The sequence below is a fragment of the Schistocerca nitens genome, chromosome 2, assembly GCF_023898315.1.
Source record: "Schistocerca nitens isolate TAMUIC-IGC-003100 chromosome 2, iqSchNite1.1, whole genome shotgun sequence".
Lineage (NCBI taxonomy): Eukaryota > Metazoa > Arthropoda > Insecta > Orthoptera > Acrididae > Schistocerca > Schistocerca nitens.
Genome location: NC_064615.1, coordinates 534431703 through 534438443, shown reverse-complemented (window position 1 = coordinate 534438443; position 6741 = coordinate 534431703). Strand labels below are relative to the sequence as shown.

The window sequence follows — 6741 nt, the reverse complement described above, 5'->3', positions numbered from 1 at the left end:
ATTGCGTTTTCGGTGGCAAATAATTTCTTAGTGTGAGTGTTTGTACCATTTGTACCATTTCCATCCCTCTTACGGGGTGTATAGTTAATGTGTTTGTGTGAGTTGTTAAAATTTTTAGTTTATAGCAATCTGGTGTGTTGCAGATTTGCACCAGTGTAGTCTTGACTACGGACGTGTTGAAAGGGAGCGGCAAGCTTCCCAGCCCGAAGGCTCATACTGTCAATATTGTTCTTTCTGCCTCTAAATAAAATTGCAACTTGACATTTCTAGGGTGCTTTTCTGCTTATAAATTTTAAATCTATTTTTGAAAAGGCTTTTATGAATAAAATTCCAATTTGTTAAGGGTAATTCCATTTTCATCAGTTACCCCCTGGCAACTACTTCCACGCTCACCTAGTGTGATTAAATGTGTTAATGTTCTTGATCAATCGCTAGTAAATAAAGTAAATTATTTAAGAAAAGATTTTGAAAGTAAATTCAACCCCCACTGTGAACTGTTTCTCTAGATATTCTACGGTTGTTGCTGTATCATGTGATTTTTCACCGTTGTGACCGCCATTCGTAGGTAAGCGTCGCAAGAAGCAGCTTGCCCACCTGTTGATAAAGCCCGTAGCAAAATTTACGCCGCTAACGGCGCGTGCGTTTGACGCGGAGGTCCGCCACGGAACAATAAAGGTTACACTCGGCGACAGTGCTTGCGGCTTGTCAGCGCCGGTTGCGCGATAAATAATGTTTGCTGCTGTCAGGCGGGAATTAATTGGCGGCGCGGCACATCAACATGGGCGTGCGCCGACGCTAAACAGTGTCTGCCGGCGCCGCTACGTGCCGTGCAAGCGGCGCGACGCACGTCCATCTTGCGGCGGCTTCCTTCATCTGCCTAGCGACCTGCCTGTCACTTGGATGAAGCACCTTTTTCCCTACGCAGCCTGCCATTCAGACTCCACCACTCACGGCTGAAAACAGTGTGTGCTGGACTGGGAGCATTATGATCACGAACTTTCATTTCAACAGCTTACTAGACACCTACCTATTAACTTTATTATCCAGCAGTTTGACGTCCAACTATCAGTACCATGCTATTCCTTCCATTTACTCTCTGTGACAGTCAACGTTCCGTTGTGCGTAACGATACCGGGTGGTAATAATTAAAGTGCAGCTACACATACGTGTCCAATGTGGGGTGTATTATCGTATGGCAGCAAACTTGGTGGATATGCTAATGCGTTAACGCGGAACCGATTTACACTGGAGAACAATGCCAGTCTTTGAAACTAGGTGCAAGTCTGGCGCTGAACACCACCTCCTCGACATCTCCAGCGCTATTATGGAACAAGCGGTGTAAATGCTAACAAAAAAAATCAATATGATGCTTCTGCTAATTGTTTGACCTTTTCTGCCCACGACCCTTTCCTAATCCTATACGTATGGAAATATTTCTATACGTCTTTCTCAGATTGACAGCGCCAGATTTGCACCTGGTGGCCAAAATTGGAATTAATTTTTTCCAGCATAAATCAGTTCCGCATTAACGCTTGAGAATATCTAGCAAGTTTCGCTCCCATATGATAATTTACAGCTCACACTGGACCTCTTTGACTAGCTGCACTTTAATAATAGCCACACGGTATTCTACATCTACATTTATACTCCGCAAGCCACCCAACGGTGTGTGGCGGAGGGCACTTTACGTGCCACTGTCAGTACCTCCCTTTTCTGTTCCAATCGCGTATGGTTCGCGGGAAGAACGGCTGCCGGAAAGCCTCCGTGCGAGCTCGAATCTCTCTCATTTTACATTCGTGATCTCCTCGAGAGGTATAAGTAGGGGGAAGCAATATATTCGACAATATATTCGATACCTCATCCAGAAACGCACCCTCTCGAAACCTGGACAGCAAGCAACACCGCGATGCAGAGCGCCTCTCTTGCAGAGTCTGCCACTTGAGTTTGCTAAACACCTCCGTAACGCTATCACGGATACCAAATAACCCTGTGACGAAACGCGCGGCTCTTCTTTGGATCTTCTCTATCTCCTCTGTCAACCCGACCTGGTACGGATCCCACACTGATGAGCAATACTCAAGTATAGGTTGAACGAGTATTTTGTAAGCCACCTCTTTTGTTGATGGACTACATTTTCTAAGGACTCTTCCAATGAATCTCAACCTGACACTAGCCTTACCAAAAATTAATTTTATATGATCATTCCACTTCAAATCGTTCCGCACGCATACTTCCAGATATTTTACAGAAGTAACTGCTACCACTGTTTGTTCCGCTATCATATAATCATACAATAAAGGATCCTTCCTTCTATGAATTCACCGGGCGAGGTGGCGCAGTGGTTAGCACACTGGACTCGCATTCGGGAGGACGACGGTTCAATCCCGTCTCCGGCCATCCTGATTTAGGTTTTCCGTGATTTCCCTAAATCGTTTCAGGCAAATGCCGGGATGGTTCCTTTGAAAGGGCACGGCCGATTTCCTTGCCAATCCTTCCCTAACCCGAGCTTGCGCTCCGTCTCTAATGACATCGTTGTCGACGGGACGTTAAACACTAACAACCACCACCACCTTCTATGAATTCGTAATACATTACATTTGTCTATGTTAAGGGTCAGTTGCCACTCCCTGCACCAAGTACCTATCCGCTGCAGATGTTCCTGCATTTCGCTACAATTTTCTAATGCTGCAACTTCTCTGTATGCTACAGCATCATCCGCGAAAAGCCGCATGGAACTTCCGACACTATCTACTAGGTCATTTGTGTATATTGTATTAGACTAACGTAATTAATTATAAGGACCAGAATCTTGTTGACGAGCATGCAGTTCTTTCATATTACAGTATGAAACGAAATAGGCAGAGGTCTGTGTGCATAAAAAATTCTGTCTTGTCTCCATCGCAGCCGCAAGTCATTTAACCGCATCCGTATGTCTTTTATTGGTGTCAGCGGATATTAACATTTTAGAAATCACTTTAAACCGTTCGGTAAGCGAGGGTTCTAACTGTTGGCTAAATTTTCGCATTCCGAAGTCGGAGCTCGTAAATTACATCCTACAGAGCGTACAGACCGATCATGACCACATTTTAATATAACACTGGCTGTCATAACTTAGTCTTCTTCGCAATTAACGAAACAGATCGTGTGAATTATTCTACGGGTCGTTTCCGTGACATTCAGAGGTCTAATGTAGTCTTCACAAGTTGTCGTCGAATGTGTCTATCGTCAAATGTTTTTAATGTAGTTGGTTCATCGAATGTAGCTCAGTTCACCATAACATTACGTCATAAGGTGTTACGCTTCTCACGTGATAAGGACCGCAAACTGTACTTATAAATAGACTGTCCGGCCACATTAGTTGACCACTTGTTAAGGGCTCTATAACCATCTTTTCCAGCTCGGACCGCTGCGAGACGTCCAGGAAAAGTGTCAGTTAGGTTCTGGAAGGTTGTAACACCGAAAATGCAGGATGCATGGCACCTGCTACCGATATATAATTTTTTTCTGAATTGTTTGTGAATATTTGTAATTTAAATGCTTTCTTTTAATAAGTAAGGACATTGCTGCAACTGTATGTGCAAATTTAGGTAGAAGTCTGTTGACATTTCATTGTATTTATGTGAAACTTATAAGCTCTGGGAAAAAGCCGAAGGAATTGTTATTTGCATCGACTAGCAACGATAATAAAAAAATGGCTCTGAGCACTATGGGACTCAACTGCTGTGGTCATAAGTCCCCTAGAACTTAGAACTACTTAAACCTAACTAACCTAAGGACAGCAAACAACACCCAGCCATCACGAGGCAGAGAAAATCCCTGACCCCGCCGGGAATCGAACCCGGGAACCTGGGCGTGGGAAGCGAGAACGCTACCGCACGACCACGAGATGCGGGCCAACGATAATAGCAGTGCTTGTGCTTGTGTGTTGTAAAATCTTTGGTCAGGTAGATGTTGGGTGGAGTGCGCGGAGAGAGGGGGAAACGGGTTCCAGCGCTTGTAGTGTGCGGAAGTGTGGCGTTAAGGCTCTCGCAGTAGAGAGTACCATTTTCGGTGGCATCATGTACTTGCGGCAGCCAGATGTCTAACAGCAGGAGTACGGACAGAGGACGGGCGGAAGAGGCTGTATTAATTACGATTGCCCGTTCCTGTAATTAGCAGTGTCTCCATAAGATGCTACCGTCTTCAACAACAGCAGCAGTTCCAGCAACACAGTTTCGTCGTCGGCTCCGAGTTTCGTCGTATGCACAGCACTGAAGTAAGACTGTTCATTGGTAGAAAGTATTAACGGATAACCCAGCAGCACAATTGATTCTGATTTGATTGATAAGATTTATTTAAATAATAATGAGTTAAATTAAGGTCGATTGTGTCCTCATTGTCCCCAGATATTGTTACTAAGCAGGATCCTTGTTCCTTTTTTTCCCCTTATATGTTAACTGAGTGTCATAATAAACAAATTGACTAGTTACAGCCAGTTTATTAATGAATAATTTCACTTTTAATAATTTTAGCCTCAGTCTACTTTCAATTAACTGTTGTACAACAGAGGTTTCAGTATATGACTGAAGTAAAGCAATTTCATTTTTCAAGAATCAATCACTGGAAAAAATCCAAAAACTAAAGAAATACACAAATTAAGAGTGCGGAAGTTTTATTTATTTTAACGTAAGAGTGACTTCTGAGTTTTCTTTATAGCTGTTTGGTTTAGTACGTGTTCTAGTGTTTAATTCTGTTAAAGTCAGTAAAAAGGGCTCATTTGTTCAGACAGTAACATGAAATCCAGTTTGCAAAATAAGTAACGGCAAAGTAAAAAGTGTTTGCCTTTTTTCTAAATTTCTTTGATGACGTTATCTTGAGGTCACTGAAAGACATTGTTCACGTAACGAACCTAAATACTAACATACAGTTTAATTACATATTTTCAAATCATTACTCGATTGCCTTTTTCAAAATTTAATGCCAAACATAACGTAATAGTGAGTTCTGTGTTTTCTTTATCATTACATACTTAAAATTAGTGTCAAAAAAACCTGACAACCTTCAGTTGCCATGTTAGTGTTTAATAATACATGTTTTTCTTTCCCATCATCTTGTACAGGATTTTGGAGGTAAATCGCCCTAGTGGGATGGCGACCGTTAATTATTTCCTTTTCGTTCATTGGTGTAACTTTTGGATTCATGATTAGTGGTACGCCTTTTCTGTCCAGTTTTGTTCGTGAGTGAATGCACAAAATAACTTTCATTTTACAAGTTATAGCCCTGTTCGGATTAATTACTTTTTATTTTTAGTAGATTTTCCATCAGAAGGGTAGATTGTACACTTTCCTCCTACTTATCGGTATCACTTCTTCAGGAAAGATAGCCTTATCCAATTAGAAAAAATCCATTAGGCATACACGCGATCCACGGTCATATTTTATATCGCAAGCAGGATAGGCCGATTAGTAAGAGGGAGGTTACAAAGTACCGACACAGATGTGGAGCCATGCTGACTCCAGTGCCGTGGCCAGCTGCGCTAGGTTTCTCGGCTGAGGATCCGTGGCTTGAACAGCCCGATCGAGGTGGTCCCACAGATTCTCGATTTGGTTTAAATCCGGGAAGTTTGGTGGCCAAGAGAGTACGGTAAACCCATCCTGATGCTATTCGAACCACGCACGTGCATTTCCAGCAGTGCGACACGTTCCATTGTCCTGCTGGTAGATACCATCGTGCCGAGGAAAAACAAACTGCCTGTAGGGGTGGACGTGGTCCCCAACGTATACGTTCTTGTGTTGCTCCATTGTACCTTCCACAATGACGAGATCGCCCAGTGAATGCCACGAAAACATTCCCAAGAGCATAACGCCCCCTGATTCGGCCTGCACCGTTGTTTTCAGACATTTCACGCCATACACGCCAACGGCCATTTGTCCATTGGAGCATTAAACGTGATTTATTTGAAAAGGTCCCCGTTGGTGCTCAGTGGATGTCCAGGTGCGGTACCGGCGTGCAAAGCCCAGCCTTCGTCGCTGATGAACAGAAGTCAGCATGGGTGCATGAACCAGGCGCCTGCTGCAGAGGCCCAAATGCAGCAACGTTTGCTGAACGGTCGATGAGGAGATACTGTCTGTAGCCCCTTAGTTCATATGGACGGTCAAGTGTTCAAGAGTTGCACGTCTATTCGCCTGTATTCATCTCCGCTGCCGTCGTTCACCCCTGTCGCCTACGGCCCTTGATGCACCGCAGTTGCCTCAAATCAAATGGCTCTGAGCACTATGGGACTTAACTTCTGAGGTCATCAGTCCCCTAGAACTTAGAACTACTTAAACCTAACCAACCTAAGGACATCACACACATCCATGCCCGAGGCAGGATTCGAACCTGCGACCGTAGCGGTCGTGCGGTTCCAGACTGTAGCGCCTAGAACCGCTCGGCCACCCAGGCCGGCCAGTTGCCTCGGTGCCGGTTTTGGTTAGCACCATTCTCTCATCGGCGGTATACTTTAACCACAGCGCCACGCGAACAGTTTACACACTTCGCCCTTTCGGAAATGCTTCCACCCTTGGCCCAAAAGCCAATGATGATTCCCTTCTGGATGTCAAATAAATCGCTCCGCTTCTGCTTTACGACAACGATTGGACTGTATCCTGCGTCCCCCTGCCCCCTCTTTTTTTTCTTTATTGTGATTTTAAAACCCATAGAACAGGTAGGCTGGCAGCAGCACAATACGCCGCTCTTCAGCCAAAGATAGTACAATGATAG

At 44.2% G+C, this 6741-nt stretch overlaps 1 non-coding gene across 1 annotated transcript; it reads left to right on the top strand.

Moving 5' to 3' along the window:
* Nucleotides 1–2324: 2324 nt before the first annotated feature.
* Trnaa-cgc (transfer RNA alanine (anticodon CGC)) lies at nucleotides 2325–2397 on the top strand. Its single transcript has one exon. It is a non-coding gene; the product is annotated as a tRNA-Ala (tRNA).
* The last annotated feature ends 4344 nt before the right edge of the window (nucleotides 2398–6741 follow it).